Here is an 18,989-nt window from a genome sequence, read left to right as displayed (position 1 = left end):
TTTAGTGCAAATTTTCCACATTTTTTGTGCCTTTGTGGGTGATTTCACTGTTTAAAATGCTCCCCAAGTGTAGTGCTGAAGGGCTGCCTGGTGTTCCTGATGCAAGAAGGCTGTGATGTGCCTTCAGGAGATAATATGTGTGTTAGCTAAGTTCCTTTCAGGCATGAACTATACTCTGGCTGGTCTGAGGGCAAGGCAGGGGAGGGGCAGGTGGGGAAATGGTGGGGGATATGACCTGTTAGTTTTTAAAGATGCTGTACATCCTTGGTTCTCTTCTGGAAAAACAATTACTAAAACAGAAAAAAAAAAAATCCTACAAGGATACTCTTTCATTGTCTAGGTTGCCCTCTCATGTTCATCCTGCCAACCCACCTCACCAAGATCTGGGTCTCTGCCCAGAATGTGTTCCTCCAGGACAGTGACTCCCACAGGCCATGTGGGTGGTATATTCTGCAGCCTCTCCAAAGCTGTGTAGGTGAGTCTGGTGAAGTGACTGCCTCCATTATCTGGGGGTTGCTGCTTTTTCTCCCAGGAGATTCGCTGTCTTTCCAGGACAGTCCTACTGTTTCCAGGTTGCTCAGCCACGTGTGGGGGCAGAACGTCCCATCTGGGATAAACCTCTATTGGGCCTCACAATTCATTGCTTAAAGCAGTAGACAAGGTGGGCTTCTGAGAGTCAAGAAGTCTCTGAGCTGCTCATGTCTGGCTCAAGAGGGAAAACAGGCTGAGGCAGGTCCTGTGTTGCTCCACTCATTGGACCCTCCCAGGTTTCTGAGACCATCTAAGCCCTCACTAGATTCTAGATTAGTCACTTTATGAGTGCTGCCTACCATGTAATGTCTGTCTTTCCCTTAAGCAAAGCAAAAGGAATGGTACAAGTGCCCTTAATTTCTTAAGAAGTTCTGGGACGGATCGATACCTTTCATGGATTGGCTGACCAATTGGATATGAGATGTTAGAAAAGATGCAGATGGGAATTATTCATATTAGAGAAAAAAGTGGAACTTGAACAGTTGGGGGTTGGTGATGATGGGTTTGGGTAAGAAAGAATGTAGTCATTCTGTCCTTGGCCCACGTGTTAATATTCTCTCTCAATAAAGGATTAAAGGCAATGGATTAAGCAGTTAATGGGTTAACTAATAGGAGAAGCCAGGAAGGAGTCCAAACAGATTTACCAGCCCTTAGGGACAAGGTGTTTTTTGGTAGCATCAGAATCCTTTTGAAACCTGACCACTTAACGATTGCTTCATAATTACTCTATTTCTTTTCTTTTGGGGGCTCCTTTTTCAGATACCAAAAGCTTTCTTAAATGATAGCGTATCTCATTTATACTAAGGGAACTAAAAAAACACATTTGTGTCCTCACTTGAACTGGAGTTAAAAACAAACAGTCTTCCTTCCTGCATGTTAGGCATGATGACAGCCGTAGGAATCAAGGATAGAGGCCGTGGGGATGGGGGGAGTGTGGGGTTCCTCATATACCTACTTGCATATTTTTGTGTCCGATCTCATTTCTGCTGAAGTCTTAAAGGGTTGGTAGTTTGATTTTCAGAGGTAAAGAAGTTCCTTCCAAGTTATAATACTAAGGAGAGTCAGAGGTATTCTGGGCATGTCAGATTTGGCCCAGCCCCAGGGCAGAAGCAGTTACCTCAGGGGACCTTGTCTGGTTAGGGCAAGTCCTAATCAACTGCTGCGAGTGATCTTCCCACTCACTCGTGGGGCTTAGTTCACTTGGCTTTGGGTCTTAACAGAAGGATAGAATCCGGGACTGGCACTGCCAGTCAAGAGGGTTTGGCTTTCTTGGCAGTACTGGCTGCAAGGTGGGTGAATGATTTGACCTTTTAACTTGGCAAGGGCATGCTGATCTGGGGTTTTAGACACCTGATATCAAGGTTTCAGAAATCTCTGTAAGACTTTTTTTCCTATGCCAAATATTTGAGAGAAAACATCCTTCTGAAATATTGAAATACAAGTTTTAAGAAGAGGGTATTTATTTTTTGGTGAAAGAGAGGACACTCATCTGAAAGTTTGGATTTTGGAGAAGAGAGCTAATCATTTTTAGTAAATGTGCGTGGATCCTAGTTTGCTTCTAATCGGGAATGTCCAAGTCTCAACTCAGACACTTTGGATTACTCAGATCATGGCTGTGACGGTGTCTCGCAGGATGGCTGTGTTGTTTTCAGTATGGTGTTGGATCATTTTGATCATGGGAGTGCATTCATTCAGTGTTATCGTGATGAGCTCTATCTCATCCACACTCATGTTTTCCTGTGTTCTGAATGACATTTATGTCCCAAGAAAACTTGAGAAATTCTGAGTTAAACAAAAATTAAACCAATTTCTTTTTAGAAAAATTTCTCCAAAGTGTTTAATATGCTCTCTCTCTCTCCCTTTTAATTGCTACCTTCCCCCAGCCCTTTTGGGGTAAATATCTGTTAATATTATTCAGGATACTTTTCCTGTAAGAAAGTTTGGGAAACACTAGTTGATTGTAAGGAGACAATGAAATGTAATTGATCTAATTATAGCCAGAGGGATGTGACCCTTTCAGCAGGTGGTTGTGAAAGTCAAGCCCTGGAACTACTGTTTTCTCCTTTCTCAGAAGGCCATCTGAGAAAGACGTTTGTCTCAGATAGCATTATATTATCTTTTTTTAATTTCAATTAAAAATTTTTTTTATTAATTTATTTTTGTTACAGATGTTTCTCCTTTTCCCCTCATTGACACCCTCTTCCTGATCCCCCCCACCTTGTCCCCAGCATTGTTGTCTATGTCCATGGTTATATACATGCATGGTTATATACATGCGTATAAGTTCTGTGGCATTATGTAATCTTTTAAAGAAGGAGGAAAATGAACCAGAGAACCCATGGAAGACTCTGCAGTCTCTGGTTGTAGGATGCATGTTTTTTTAGAACATTTCATCAATTCATATACCTTTGTCTGAAAAGATTAGAGAACCAAATCTTACAAAGTGTCTTTGTTATCTACTGTTGGGTAACAGTTTCACCAACAGGTAGTAGGTTAAAACAACAAATATATATCACCTCACAATTTCCACAGGTCAGGAATTCAGGAGTGACTTAGCTGGATGGTTCTGGCCGTGACTCTTATGGAACTGCAGTCAGGATATAGGCTACTGAATCCTGAAGGCCTGACTGGGGTGGAAGGTCTGCTTCCATTGTGGCTCACCTATCTGTTCTTTAGGAGGTGGTCTCAGTTCCTCACCATTTGACATGACAGCTAGCTTTGCCCACCACGAGGGATCTGAGTGAGTGGAGAGGAAGCCACAGCCCTTTTGAGCCTCGTCTCTGAAGTTGCGTTCTGTCACTTGTGCTTTATTCTACTTGATGGAGGGGAGTCACTAAGTCCAGCTCATACCCAAGGGAGGAGATTTGGTGTCTCCTCTTATAAGAAAGAGAATCAAAGAATTGTTTACAGCCCTGGCCGGTTTGGCTCAGCGGTTAGAGCGTCCGCCTGCGGTCCGGAGAGACCCGGGTTTGGTTCCCGCTAAGGGCATGTACCTCGGTTGCAGTTTGTCCCCGGCCCTGGTTGGTCATGCGGGTGGCAGCCACTCGATGTGTCCCTTCACATATTTTAAAGCCACCAGAGAAGGTTTAAATATAGGAGATGAAAAGAGGGGCAAGATAGAGCAGCGCGCTGGATTATTTAGTTCAGCATCTCATTGCCGTCATCGAGGATCTGAGTCTTTCCCTCATCTGTCTGCCATGCTTGCTACCTTGGCTTTGTGCTCAGGTGAGCTCTTACCATGGCTGCAAAATGACCGCACAAACACTGGCTCTCGTTTCCAGTCACAACAACACCCAGCAAGACTTATGGATGGTGTCTTCTTTGTGACATGATTTTTGAGTAGGAAAACCTTTCCTAGAAACCGCCAATGGCTTCCTGTCTTGACTCCCTTATCAGAACTGCACTACTTCTTCAAGATAAACCAATCCCAAGCAAGAGGAGTAGGACTGCCATGAACGACTCCACAGATCAAGGTGTGTTCTGATCCTTAGCTCAGGACACCTGTTCTGAGATGGACACCGAAACAAATCAGAGCTCCCTTTATAAGGGAGAAAGAGAAATGGCTGCTGGGTTGACAATAAATAGCTGTGTGGCCTTTGACCTCCTTCCATGGTGGTTTTCCTATCACCATGCCCGGTGTGCAGGGCAATGCCACCTCTTTTGTAGAACATAAAAGTTTACACGTCAGTCAGAAGATTAAGTCTAGGGAGCCCCTCAGTAGTTCCTGATATAAAACTCATTCTAGTTAAAACATGTAAAAGATTTCGGGAAATGTAATTTCAAAATGTATCTTTTACAATATTCAGTTTTGGTGCAAGAGAGGGTTTAGAGATTAAACTAAATTCACCTCTTATATGGGAACTATTATAACACGGGGTGAGGTGGAAGGGACTGCATTTCTTCTCATGGGGTGTTAGTAACACATAGACTGACATTTGTCATTTGTCCTTATAAGAGCCAAACATTGAAACAGAAACCTTGAGCTGTGTATTAAATGAGCTAGTCATAAATTGGTTGTCTTATATTTTATTTCCCTTCGGTATCCCACCCTCTGTCCCCTCAGGGCTTTTACTGCATTGGAACCCTGCATAAGACAAGTGATTGAGGGCCACAGGCTCAGGGCTGCCCCCTCTCTGTGCTCCTGAGACCTGCAGTGCTCTGCAGAGTGACTTCAGCATTGCTCACCCAAAGTCTGTCTCCCCAGCAGTGTGTCATGTCTCAGCTTTACTCTGCTTTGGCCATTTCGTGGAGGTTTTACAATTGCTGGATAATTGCCCGAAGACAAATCCAGGGAAATGGAAGGGAGAGGAAAAAGCAGAATTACCTGCCTGTTTTAGGAGGAAAGCTAAACTTGCTTGGTCGAAAGGAATTTGGTTGGGCACTTTGCACTGAACAGGTTTCACTCATTTATTCATTCATTCACCTATTTAGCTTTGAGTCTATGTGAGGGCTTCAGTGTTCCATCACTCGGGGGGCAAGTGAGTGATTGGGAGTGGAAAACATTGTTTGTCACACAGGAATTGCCTTGACAAATTGAGTAACATACGAGTTCCAGTACACAGAATTAATGCCTAAGGATTTTGCCTGCCCTGAAAATGTGTCAAAGTCACTGTGCAGGTCGCTCATGTCCTATAGAATGCTGTGTCAGTCACACACGTGTTAAAGAAAGGAAGATTTCTTTTTAGAATCAATTTGGCAATAATGTGGAGATCTAGCTTAAGAGTATCTGAATATTTGTAGCTTGCACAGGCTTCTTAGAGCATGTGGCAAGGAGAGGCCCTTACCTGGGGACAGACCTCTGCAGAGGTGGTTGCAGCCGTTGGCTTCAGGGGCCCAGAGACTGGCCAGGGGTTGGGGCAGGTGAAGAACTGACTCAGCGACTCCCCACCCTATCAACTCTCCCTTGTAAAATGTTTTGGCAAAATTCCTTAGTGTCTTAATGTTGCCTCCTTTTGGATTATATATTTACTCTAAGCAGCATAGCACATCATAAAATATTCATATCATTTCACAATTAAATGCAATATTTTGCCAAGATTATTTTGGAACTAAAAGCATTGTAGGGCCCCCTAAGAAGTTAAGCTGCTAATAAAGGCCACAGAAATAAACATATAACCTAAAATATTAGCACCATTTGCTAAATGATCTTTTTCTTTTGTTGTGGAGGGGGTGAGGAGAAGAACGTTACCCACCGTATTGCATTGGTCCTGATTGACTAAAACTCTCTCTCTATCTCCTAATGGAAAACATCCATACAATGATGTAAAGAGTGCCAAGTTTAGATGTGTTCTGGAATAGGAGTTGTTTTTTTTTTTAAACTGGAACATAACTCCCCACCCCAACCCAGGGGAGGGGTACATGAAGATTTTCCAGTGAGTATATAAGTGGGTATCATTTTAAGGAATAAACGTTCATTCTCTAACTTATAAATGTATTATTTCTAAATTGGCCAACTAAGAATATGTCTGTGGTCTCCGAGTTCTTTCTTCCGGCTCCCCTTCCATAGCTGCCTTCCTTCCACTTCACTCACCCTAAATTTGTCTATGACGCATTACTCAGAACCGAACCATCCAGGTACCAAAGGGGCCATTTGAAACTTCACAGCTCGTAAGGGTGTGATCTTTTCAACTATTTGAAATTATGGTAAAAATTCTAGATGTTAAAAAGATGTGGAATGTAGGTAGTTTGCAAATTCTTCTAGGGGATATATGAGCAAAAATATTTGAAGACTGCTTCTCTGGAATGCCATGTCACCTCAGGGTGGGGACAAACAGGCAGGCCCTCGAAAATGAGAGGACACCTGTGGCGTCCATCGCTCCTCGCCTCTGCACTGTGTTTCCCCTGGGGGTTTCCCCCTCGAGATTTCTAGCAGCCAGGCTTCCCCCGCCCAGGGCCCTCAAGTCTCCATCCTTCTCCCAGTCCCTGCTGTCTACCCCATTCTAGGTTTCATTTCCTGGGGGCCCGGCCCTCTGAGAGCAGGAATCAATCCATGCAACTCATTGTAAAAGAGATTTCTAGCTTTTGTGATGGACATTGATCTCTGATTTCTTTGGCTGCCCATTATATGGTTTGGAAGGTTTGGGTCTTGACTGGATGCCGAGTCCATCTCCCATGATAAAATCTGAAATCTCCAGATGTTCCCTTTACTAACTCCACACAGTAAGAGATTTCACCTGCAAGCACTTAACAAACAGCAACTCATTTAATCCTCAAACAACCCTGTGAAGTAGATACTATTATTCAATTGATCCAGTTGAGGAAACTGAAGCGCTCAGAGAGAGAAAGAAACTTGCTTATGGTCACACAGCAAGTAATTGGAAGACCCAAGATTTGAACCCAAGGATCAGACTCCAGAGTCTAAGCTATAAGTCATTATGCAAAGGCACATGGCTCAAGTTCAAATAGTCAAATACAAGCACTGCAGATTTTTATTCAAGAGCTGGGGCTCCAGAGAGGCCATGATGGGAGACTCCATCTAGGACTGGGATGCCCCTGTGGCTGCCACATAGACTTTCCCAGGGCAACAGTGTCAGTGATGGCCAGTGATAATGAATGAGGTCCAGAGCTGGCTTGGGGTGCGTGTCATATAAAATACAGTTCTGAGTGCCAGCTGCAGGGGCAGCTGCAGACCACTGCTAGGTGGGCTCTTGGATGTGCAACACTCTGTTTGGTTCTCTCTCCCTCCTGGTAGTCCTGGGAAAGCGTCTCTCTCTCTCTCTCTCTGGTCGATGTAACTAAAAACTCTATATTATAACTATATAGTATATATAGTATAAAGCTCCTATATATCATATGAACCAGAACAGGCTTCTGTTGCTTGCAACTAAGGACCCTGATGGTAAGCTTTTAAAGGTAAGGACAGGTGCTTCTTGATGTTTGTATCTTTCTTGGCTCCCAGCAAAAAGCTCTGCATTGAGCAGGTGTTAAAAACACATTTGTTACATGAATAATGAGTTGATGCACAAGACAGTGTTAGTGGATGGTGATGACTTATAGGGTCATTCTTTTAGTAATATCAGCAGTTAGGTGCAAACCCTTAATGTGCCAAGGCACTGGTTGTAAACCATTAATGGGCCCTGAAATCAATTTAATTGATTGCTGCTAGCATTAAAAAAAATTTTTTCCCCTTTATTGATTTTTGAGAGAGGGGAAGGGAGAGAGAAATGGAAACATTGATGAGCGAGAACATTGATTGGCTGTCTTCTGCATGCCCCCCACTAGGGACTTGGCCCACAACTTGGGAATGTGCCCTGACCAGGAATCAGACCGGCCACCTCTTGGTGCATGGGTTGACACTAAATCACTGAGTCACATTGGCCGGGCTTGCTGCTAGAATTTTAAAAAAATGAAATAGACTCAATTGTAATAGAAAACAATGAAAAATAGAGTGCATCACAGGTAGAAAGAACAAATACTGTTTCAAAAAATGTTTGTTTTGATTATATTTATGTGTTTTTCATGTGTGTGCTTGTGTGGGTTGTGGTGTTACAATGAGCCAAAAGTGTTTGGAAACTATAACCATGGGGTAAATGTGACTAATGTTCAGTGTGTCAAATCTCCTGGCAGAACAGCTGAGGGAAGGGTTGGGAGACAGGGTTCTGAATGGACTCAACGCCTGCCTGAACCACAAAACGCGAGGCAGGCCCCCCAAACCACACGGTAGGTAGATGGAAAGAAAAAGCTGCAATTCACGTTAACCCTGTCACTCACTGCCCCTCCACACACATATCTTTTTTAGGCAAGACAGATTCTTTTCTCAATCATCTGTTCAAGATTATAAAGTAGCTTCATCTGTGTGCAAGGCTAGTAAAACTTATTAGTTGGTGTACCTAAATGTTCTGTCTTAAGCAAATTTTCCATCTTAAATAATTACAAGTGTATTTTCAAGTATAAAAGATTTAGAGTAACATGCCAGTTGTCTGTAGCTCATACACCTGTCTTTTTTCTACTCCCCTTCATCTTCATTCACATGTGTACTTTACAACTTTAACAGGTTGTGTGTGTGTGTGTGTGTGTGTGTGTGTGTGTTCACGTCTCTCATGAAAGGGCACACCTAGGTGACCAGCCTTTCATGTCTGATCTGAGCATCCTTGGACATGGCTGCCTAAAGTTGGAAAAGGCCATCTGCAGTGAGGGAAATGGGGCAGATGCCAAGAAAAACACACACATGCGAGACCCCAAACCTCCACATGGGAGCCACAGGGAAGTGCGGCAGCGAGAGAAGCACTGAGACCCAGATGCTCTGGAGCTCCAAGTCCCCTGATGATGCTGTGCTCCGTTTCACTGTCTGGGGCTGCCTCTTGTAGCCTGACCCAGGCCGCTCCAGCCATTTTTTATTTGGGCTAGTGACTTAGGTCAGATTCCCCAGAGGCCAACTTTGAGATGGGAATTTATGTGCAAGTAATTTATTAAGGAAGTACTCCCAGGAGAAGCTGGAAGGAAGTGGAGAAAGTACTGTAAGAGAGGAGGAGAGTCCGTGGGATTTCAAGCAGCCTGGGAGGAGGCCCCAGGAAGAAATAACACAACACCAGCTGCACCAAGGCACCTGGAAATGGTTGAAAGGGATCTGAGGGCATTGGGCTGGATTTGTAGCATCTGCTATTGCTGGTTTGAGTGGCTATCTGTGTCAACAATTAAAAGGACTTTTATTAATGCATTGACATAGTTCAAGAGAAGGAATGAGAGAGACGAACAAGATTTGTACAAAAATGGAAAAGCATCCCTCTGAGAGCAACTTTGGGGCATATCCCTAAGTTCATGTCAGAGAGAGTTGCACATTTAAGCTTCTCAAACATCTCTAACCACCAGTGATGGAAGAGTTCCATCTTCAAGATGCATTCGGTAAGCAGGGGGAGAGAGAGGCTGAGAACCTCTTTACAGTAAGTACTTCGGCTACAGATCTGTCAGCCATAATGCTTAGATGACTCTTTATGGCGATTCTTGGATCTGAAGTGAAATATGTCCCTTAGCCTAGTGCCTACTTTCGTACTGACTGTCATTCCCATTTCTCTCTCTTTTTTTTTTCTATCAATGGACTCAAATCTAAAAGCACCAGTGACCATCAGATAATCTTATTTTTGAACCATAAAGATGGTTGCATTTCCTTTATTCCCTACGCATGCTTTTAGTTTAAAGTACATTTGTGGTCTGACTCAAATTTAAGATGCCCTCATCCATCATTACATAACTTTAAAAGCTGATGTTCAGTGTGTCATCTCTTCTTCTTGTCTTATCTTCTCCTACCCTGTTAGACTATTGTAGTAACGGCACCATCCCTATAATCGAAGCCAGAGATGGAGGGAAAGGTATAACTGGAAAACTGCCTCCTTCCCCTTTCCAGGACCCATCCTTTCTCCCACACCTTATTCTCCTATTCGTTCTTGCTTTCCGCTTCTGGTTCGATGTCTCTCCGATTGTTTAGTGTCTTCATCCTAGTCCTTGGTCATGTAAGGCCCTAAACTACAGATTTACCCCCCTGCTAATGTGGGAAGACGCCTGTTTGAATTTTCTTAAACTTCCTTTTCTCCCATCAAAATTGATCATTTACCTATCCTGCATTCTATTTATACAAGGTCATTCTTTCTGCTGAGAGAGCTTGATGTCTTGTCAACTCGTCTGCGATACTGATTAAAGACAGTGTGCTAGTTCTCCACGTCCTGAAAACTCCTGCCAGCTTGAGAGAAATATTTTTGTAAGACTCCCTCAATAATGAGGCAATGTGTTGTACTAGAGTGAAGTCCTAGATTTGGAATTAAAGTGACATAGATTAAATCCATCTCTCCTTCTTACTCCCTAAAAGATCATGCATAGTTACTTAACCTCTCTGAACCTGTCTAACGTGCCATTACACAACTGTAAGAAGGGAATACTAACACTTACCTTCTGTATTTGGGGGGGGTATTTAATGAAAATTATAGAGAATCTCTAGGTTTGTGTCTTATATATTGTAGCTAATACATTAACAATATTAGAAACCAAATCAGTGAGTCAAAGTAACGCTGGCAATCTCAATGAACAAAGAAGACACTCTGCACAACAGGAAAGAAATACAAGTGGCACCTCTTAAATTAGATTCTGCTTCACCTATGCACTACACCAGGTCTTCTCTAGTCTATTTGCTCACTAGCCAACTATCCATTCATGTATTTACTGACTTATTTATCTACTTACTAGGTATAAAAGGCTGGGTTGGGCACTGTAAAGGATACAAACACATGTGGTATGAAGTCCCATGTTGTCTTAACAATTAAGCAAGATAAGTAAAGTCTTTACATATTTTGGATGTTAGAAAGGCAGGAAAGAGAGAATATCTTGATCCTCTCTGAAGTTTGTCTATGAAAGTTCAGAGTCAAAGAAGAGAAACAAATCTGCACCTTTCAGGGAATTTGACAAAGAGATCATTTTCAGATGTATAGAAAGAATAGATTATGAGTCAAGCTCCAGTGGTTGGGTCAGTATATGGACAAAGTAGATATAGACCCACAGTCAAGGGCATCAGCACAGAGGAAGGAAAATGGTGCTGAGTAGATGAAGTGAGGAGATTCAACAAATAAATCCATGTCCACTTGAAATGTGGCCGTGCAGATGCTAGCCCATCTTGTCAGGGTGGGTTTAGTCACTTATGAGAACCACACCACACTGGATGATGGAGTCAGAGAGAAGAGTATGATGAACAAAGAATGAAAGAAGAGTCTAGAATGTGTTGCCATAGCAACTTGTACCAATTCATAAGCTGGGAAGAAAAATTTAAGAGGTTCCCCAAAAAAGGACAAGGATTACTCTAGTTTAAATATTAGATATTCTAGTATAAAATTTTTAGTCTCAGAGAAGCTACAAAACTTTACAAGGTAGATGGTGCAGTGCTTACCATCTGAACTCTAGAGGCAGAAATATAGGAGATTATATTTTCTCTCTGCCACTTATCAGCTCTGTACCTTTGGACAAATCATTTAGCTTCCCCACAACTTAGCTATGCCATCTGTAAATGGGGCAAAGGCTCGTATTTGCTCATAGGATTGGTTCTGGACTGTGTGTTCATGCACGTGCATGGCACTTGTGGGTAGGCAGTGGATGTAAGTTGTTTGGGGTTTGGATTCTACATGTTTGTCTAGAGCAGTGGTTCTCAACCTCCCTAATGCTGTGACCCTTTAATACAGTTCCTCATGTTGTGGTGACCCCCAGCCATAAAATTATTTTTGTTGCTACTTCATAACTGTAATTGTGCTACTGTTATGTCTTAGGTGACCCCTGTGAAAGGGTCATTCGATCCGCAAAGGGATTGCAACACACATGATAAGAACTGCTGGTCTAGAGGTTTCCTCAAGTAAATGCAATCTATCGTATGGTTGTGCTGATTTTGTGTCTTTAGTCAGTCATAGAAATAACTGTTAGACCCTATGACCAAATAAAAAAGAAGTCAAGTTGAGCCCAAAGAATAGTAACACGCTTATGAGTCATTTAATCTCTTTGGCATCTCCTTTATTTCCTAGTTGTGAATTATTTATGAGATCTGTGCTTTTTGGGGAGAAGTCGAAACGCATGCTCAGCTCACTCAGGCTCCCGGAGCATCCCTCTCGGGCCTGAAGAATTTTCACTGCATAGTAGGCATTAGGTCAGGATTTGTCTCGATAAATGGCATTAGAAATATAAATAATACCCATGCAAATATTTGGTATTTATAGGATTGAATTAGCAAATAGGTAATGTTTCTGAAATAAAAATGTATAAGTAAAAAAAATAAAGAAATAAGGAAAGTAGATAGGTCATTTATTCATTAGTTTACTCAGAAATTGTACTGAACAGCTATGATGTGACAGACACTGCTCTGTACATTGGACATATGCAGAACAGTGGGTGCAGGGGTGATTTCTAGGCTATGTAACAGCCAGTATCACTCGAGTGATTCTCAGAACTGACACTGGTGCTGGGAGAACAGCATCTGGAGGTGCTCTCCTCTGCCAGGTGTTGATGCCTCTGCCAGGTGATGCCCCCCTGAAGCTTCCAGGACCAAGCAGGGCCAGGGTGGTAGGAGGCCACTTGAGGGATGCACGACAGTAGCTGTATAGACCAGTCAGAAATGATGATTTAATACTGGAACCTAATGTGTTCTGGCAGTGAACAAGAAGACCAGGTACCTTATGAGCTTTTCTTTTTCTGGTGTTACTCCAATGGTATCAGACGGCTTATCTCCTGGGAGAGCTTGGAGACTCTTTTAGTCACAGAAGCCAAGTTCCTTAGCTCCGCAGCCCAGGGCCTTGACTTGACAGTGTCAAATAACAGCGTGCCTAAACCTATGCTTGGTAAGCGTTTTTAATCCTCAGCATCTTTCATAGGTTTTGAATCTTATCTTAGATACAATCTGTAATTTAATGTAAGTTTCTTCCCATGGAGAAAGCCACATATGATAGGTTTGTGGGTCTATTGAGTTGTTCAGTTCTTAAGTTCTTGTTGGTTATAAGGGCATGCTATCTACTGCCCATCATAACGACAGCAGCCACTCAATTCCCACATATTCAGCCTCTATGCTGACCCTCAGTGAGAATTCTCAATATAGAAAAAATAAAAAAGATGATTTAAATGACCCTTTAGGAGAAATAAGTGGCAAATTCATTATTCAATCTATATTTATGAAAATTTACAATGATTCCATGTTGGAGACTAACATGAATGTGACCCTTCTTGGTTTCCAGGGTGAAAATTCAGGGAGGTGTATGGACAATCAGAAGTGCAGATGGCCTAACCAAGGTATAATCGGGATACATTTGGCTAGTGGAGGATAATTGAATTTAAGGAAATGAAGAAGATAACACTCTAGTCTACGACAAATTCGGTAATTTATATTCTCTTGTAAATGAGCATTGTATGATAACAGAAAATTATATGGTACCTGCCTGAGACTTACAGTCAATCTTATACAGGGAAAGAAAGAAATCACGAAAATAAAGCTTTGGCCTAGGCATTTAATCATAGTTGCCTATTTAATCCACAAAAGGAGGGTTGTATGATGAGAACGGCAGGGATGATGATGCGGTGACGGCACGGTGGTCTGTGTTCATTTGTGCCTCCATGGTCATCACAGACCTGTCCGATGGGTTGTTTTGGCTCCATCTGTTCTCTGGTATTGATAGGAAGGCTAAGAGAACACAGCCTGTTATGGGGACTCCGGGTAGAACAGTATACAAATGAAAACTTCGACATGTTTTATGAAAGGATAAATGAAGATTCACATAAAAATACTTCCCTGCTGTAACCTCAGTCCAGGTATCTCTGTTCTCTTTTTGGTGATTTTGGACCATGAAGACATAGAAGCCACTTGGCTAGGTTTGCTTCACACAAGAGAGCAAATTTACCACTCCAGTCCATTTCCCAAGGATATCTTGAGCTACTAAATACAAGGATAGAGAAGCTGTCCATAATTCAACTTGTAAGCGCATAGAATAGCTCTCTTTAATATACAGAACCTTCTTAACTAACGATGGGGTTATGTACCAATAAATGCATTGTAAGGTGAATATATCATAAGTTGAAAATATATTTAATACACCTATCCTACCAAATGTCATAGCTTAGCTCAGCTTACCTTACATGTGTTCAGATTAGCCTATAGTTGGGCAATTATTTTGTTTTATCTCAAGAGTAATTGCCTTCATCTTACTAGATACAGGAGATACAGATGGGCATTTTGTAGACATGATGGGATGGGAAGACACAAACACGGTATCCAAAAAACGCAGGCAACACAGTACACTGTGGAGTGTCGGTTGTTCACCCTGGTGGTCCCGTGGCTGACTGGGAACTGCAGCTGCCCAGCATCACCCAGAGAGTATCATACCTACATATCTCTAGCCCAGGAAAAGAGCAAAATTCAAAATTCAAAGTATGGTTTCTACCGAATGCATATCACTTTTGCATCATTTTGAAGGAAAAGAAAATTGTAAGTAGAACCATTGTAAATCGGGGACTGTCTGGATATTACTTTAATCATCAATATAAAAAATTGATGTTGTTTAAAACATTGATTTAAAAAATCTGGCCTAGATATGCAGATTAGCACTTTCTTTGTTGGTCTGCACTGATTAAGGGAAGAAACAGCAGTATATCCATCTTCCTTCACCATCTTAGTTTTTCACAGGAGTTTGTCTTTCTCTGTGTGTGTATGTGAGAGGGTAGGGGTTAGGAATAACTATTTTTAAAAAATCCATATTGCTGAGAAAGGGCAAGAAAATATTTTACATTATAAATATATATACATATATATTTTTTCCCTAATTATTAAGAGATTAATTAGTAGATGTGTCTTAAACAGTATCAGTAGTTCCCTATTTATTGAAGTTGCTATACTAGGATAATATTCCTGTCCTCTCCCTCCCTCTTTTCTCACCCTCCACCTTTGGTCTCTCCCTCGCTCCCTCTCTTTTCTTTCTTTATTCCTCTTTTGTTTTTTTAAATAGTCATTATTTAAGATTCAGTATTCTAGCCCAACTGGTGTGGCTCAGCGGTTGAGGGTCGACCCATGTACCCAGAGGTTGCCAGTTCAATTCTCGATCAGGGCAAATGCCCAAATTGTGAGCCTGATCCCCAGTGGGGGCACGCAGGAGGTGGCCAATCAATGTTCTCTCATCAATGTTTCTATCTCTCTCTCCCTTCCTCTCTCTCTAAAATAAAAAAAAATACATATAAAAATAAAACGATTCAGTATTCTAGACATTATAAATATAAAACACGAGGATCATATGAACATTTAATAATAAATATTTATTTGTTTATTTAACTTTCATTATTGCTGTTATAGAGAATAAAACATGTTTCTGTTAAACCACAGGGCTCATAACCTAGACAGCAAAGGCTAAATTGCATATTAATTGTCTTAGATTTCTTTGTCATTCTGCTGCATTTTAACTTTGCAATTTAATTGATCCTTTAAGTTAAATTATTCTAGTACGCTGCTTAAAACTCTCTCGTGGTTCTCTATTTCACTCCAGTGAAAGCCGAAGTTTTCATAATGGCCCACATGGAAGATGAACTGTCATCTTGCCTCTCTGAATTTATGTTCTATCATTCTCCCCCAAGGTTATGGAATGTGGCTAAAGTTGTACTTTGAGTAAAATTCATAAACTTGAATTCCTTCACAAGTAACAAGAATTTTAAATTATTAAGCAAGCAATTTTTTTTTTTTTTTTAATCCTCACCCGAGGATATTTTTCCATTTTTTGTACAGATAGAGTGGGAGGGAGAAAGAGGAAGGGAGAGAGAGTGAGAAACATCGATGTGAAGGGACACATCGAGTGGCTGCTACCCGCACGACCAACCAAGGCCGGGGACAAACTGCAACCGAAGTAGTGCCCTTAGCGGGAACCGAACCCGGGTCTCTCCGGACCGCGGGCTGACGCTCTAACCGCTGAGCCAAACTGGCCAGGGCTTTATTATTAAGCAAGCAATTTAAGAAACAACCAAAGTAATCAAATAATCTAATTTTACTGATATTTGATTAATGGGAATGTGGGTAATTTATATTTTCTTCTTTGTATGTTAATATTGTTTTCTACAATATTATATATTAGTTTTGAGATCAGTAAAAAAATTATCAATGCAGAATGAAAAATTTAGGTTAAAAAAAGGGAAACAATGAATAGTGAAGGACAAAGATAGAGTAAACCCACTATGCATGGAAAAGGAGAAGAATATAATTCAAGTTTTATAGTCCGTTCCCCTGTTTTAGTCTAGTAGGGTTGAGGTAATCAGGGGAAAGTTAAATGCCAGCAAAGAAGTCTCAGGAAGATGTTAGTAGAATAGAAACAAGCCAAGAAACAGGAGGAAAAAATAGTTGTTTAACACAGAAGGTAACCACATGAATTCATCAAGCATGGGGAAATTAGATTACAGAGAAGGAACATAGGAAAATGTGCCTGGATTGAGAAGCAGCTCAGATCCCTTTTCAGGAAAAAGTACAACAAGAGTTCACTTGGGCGTCAGGCAGTGTATGTTGCCCTGGAGGACACATTGCTGCAGGACTTTCTGCTCTTTCAGTGCTAAATTAGTTGTCAAAACACTTGTGTTTCCATCCCCACCCCCCCTAACATCTACCAACTGCAGGACCATGGGCAAATCATTTAATCTAGCTGAACAATAATTTTCTTACTTTAAAATAGATATATGAACATCTGCCTTTCCTATGTCACAAAATTGTGGGGGAAATAAAATGTTGCCAGCATAGAAGTGCTTTGAAAGCCACAATGTTTTATTTAAATGCAACATTTTATTTATTATTAACAGTAGTATATGCTGACATCTGTTAGAACCAGGTTCAGTCTAATGGAGGGACACCTGTCCTTCAAAACCAAGAGTATAATCAGCAATTTAATAATACTAAATGAAACATCTGATGAGAAAATGTACTGAATATTAGAATAGATGGAATTTAATTGTGGGTTCCTGGACTATCTGGGACTATGAATAAGGATGCATATTGTGACCCAAACATCTTCTATGAGTTTCTCTCCCTGCCCCTACTCCACCTCGGTGTCTAATAGATTTGCATTTAATTTTGCATTATCAGGAAAACCTTGAAAAGTGCACAGTGGTATTTGCTTAAGATGTTTCAGTAGAAAACAAAGTACAAAGGTCAGACTATACGTTAACTGAAATTAAATGAGGTTGATCATTGTCAAATGTGAGGAGGAAATGGAGATTATGGGAGGCAGGCCATGAGATATATTCCTCAGCAAATGAGCAGATATTCTGGTTTAAATGGCTGATTGTGTTGTTTACCTACGTAGACATCGATTTCTGGATATTAGCTGTTTCTATAGCATGTGCTCGTGATTATCAAATTTATACAAATCTCTAGACTCAGGTACCCAACTGCTACTGATACCTGCTGGATAACTTCATTCTGATGTTTCATGGGCATCTGAAATTCAACATACTTAAAACAGAATTATTGATTTTTCCTCTAAAATCTGTTCTTCCCTAGTGTTCCCATCTTAGTAAATGACCACCATCCACTCAATGGTTAAGCCAAAACTTAGTTGTAAACCTTGATTCTCCAGCTGTCCTCTGCCTATAAAATGTACTGTGATCTCCAATGCTGTCACTCTAGTCCAAGTCACCATACCTTGCACGTAGACTTCTTCATTAGTCTTCTACCGGTCTCCCTGCTTCCTCTCAACTTTGAGTAAATCTATTTTACTCAAATCTATTTTCCACTTAGCAGCTAAGGTGGTCTTTTTGAAACCATAGAAGATATCATGTCACTCTCTTTCTTAAAACAGTACTATAGCTTTCTATCACAATCATAATAACATCTAAGCTACTTACCATGAGCTATATTAGGGTTGATATTTATCCAGGATGGGTTGGTACAGCCTGATGGATTATTTACAGACAGAACCCAGTCTGTTTGGCTGGTGCTCATGCTATTACTTCTGCTTCTAAGGCCCTATTTGAGCTAGTGATTCTCAACCGAAGATTCTCAAATGCTCAGGGGACATTTGGCGATGTCTGGAGATGGTTTTGGTTGCCACAACTACGGTCTGCTACTGGTATCTATTGAGAAGAAGCCACGTATAATGCAAAACAATCTACAGACACAACAGTGTCCCGAAATACACAATTATCTGGCTCCAAGTGACAACCATGCCCAAACTGAGACAACCGGAGATAACCCTGTTTTCCCCACCTGCCCTCTCCCTCCCTCACCCTGTATGCTCCACTGTCTTCTTGCTGTACTCGAGGGTTCACCATTGTATCATCTGTTTTATTTTTTTCATAGCATTGACGCTATCTGATATTACCTTGTTTATTTATTTATTGTTTCTTCTCTGCCACTCTCACCTGGAATGTGAGCTGCACTGAGAGAAGAAAATGTTTCTCCGCCCCAGCATGGAGAGTAGTGCCTTAATACTTGCTGAGTGTTTGTTCATCCCCTCCCCCAGCCCCGGCATCATTTAGTTTTCAGTTACAGGCAATTCTTGTGCCCCAGTCTGTAAGGATCTCAAAAGGGTGTAGTAAGATTTAAGGATAAGATGAGCATACCTGTTTCAGACATCACTGGGTAATAAAAATAGTAAAAAAAAAAAAAATTGATTTGTTTTTAATCCCCATCAGAGTGTCTGTGAATTAAAATGACTGCTTCATCAGCACCCCCAGCATCAGCAGCATGAAACAGCTTCAAAAGGCAGGATAGCCAAAGCCACTCCCTACAGCCTTGCGCTCTGATGGTATTCTGAAAGCTCCTCACACAAATGTTTGCCTAGACATCGAGTTATGACTTTGCTGGTGATTGTTGCAGAAGATCTGATTTCAATTTACTGTGATAACTATATAAATATTGTGATGACTATTCACTTCATGTAAACAGCCTTCCCATCCTTGCCTTGAGATTACCCGACTCTGGCCATAATCTAAAGGCCTGCACCCACAGGGCTGTCTGGCATTGGGTATCAACAGTCATGGTCCCA

The sequence above is a fragment of the Molossus molossus genome, unplaced genomic scaffold (genome assembly GCF_014108415.1).
Source record: "Molossus molossus isolate mMolMol1 unplaced genomic scaffold, mMolMol1.p scaffold_m16_p_3, whole genome shotgun sequence".
In the NCBI taxonomy this organism is placed as follows: Eukaryota; Metazoa; Chordata; class Mammalia; order Chiroptera; family Molossidae; genus Molossus; species Molossus molossus.
This window is presented reverse-complemented; position numbering follows the sequence as displayed.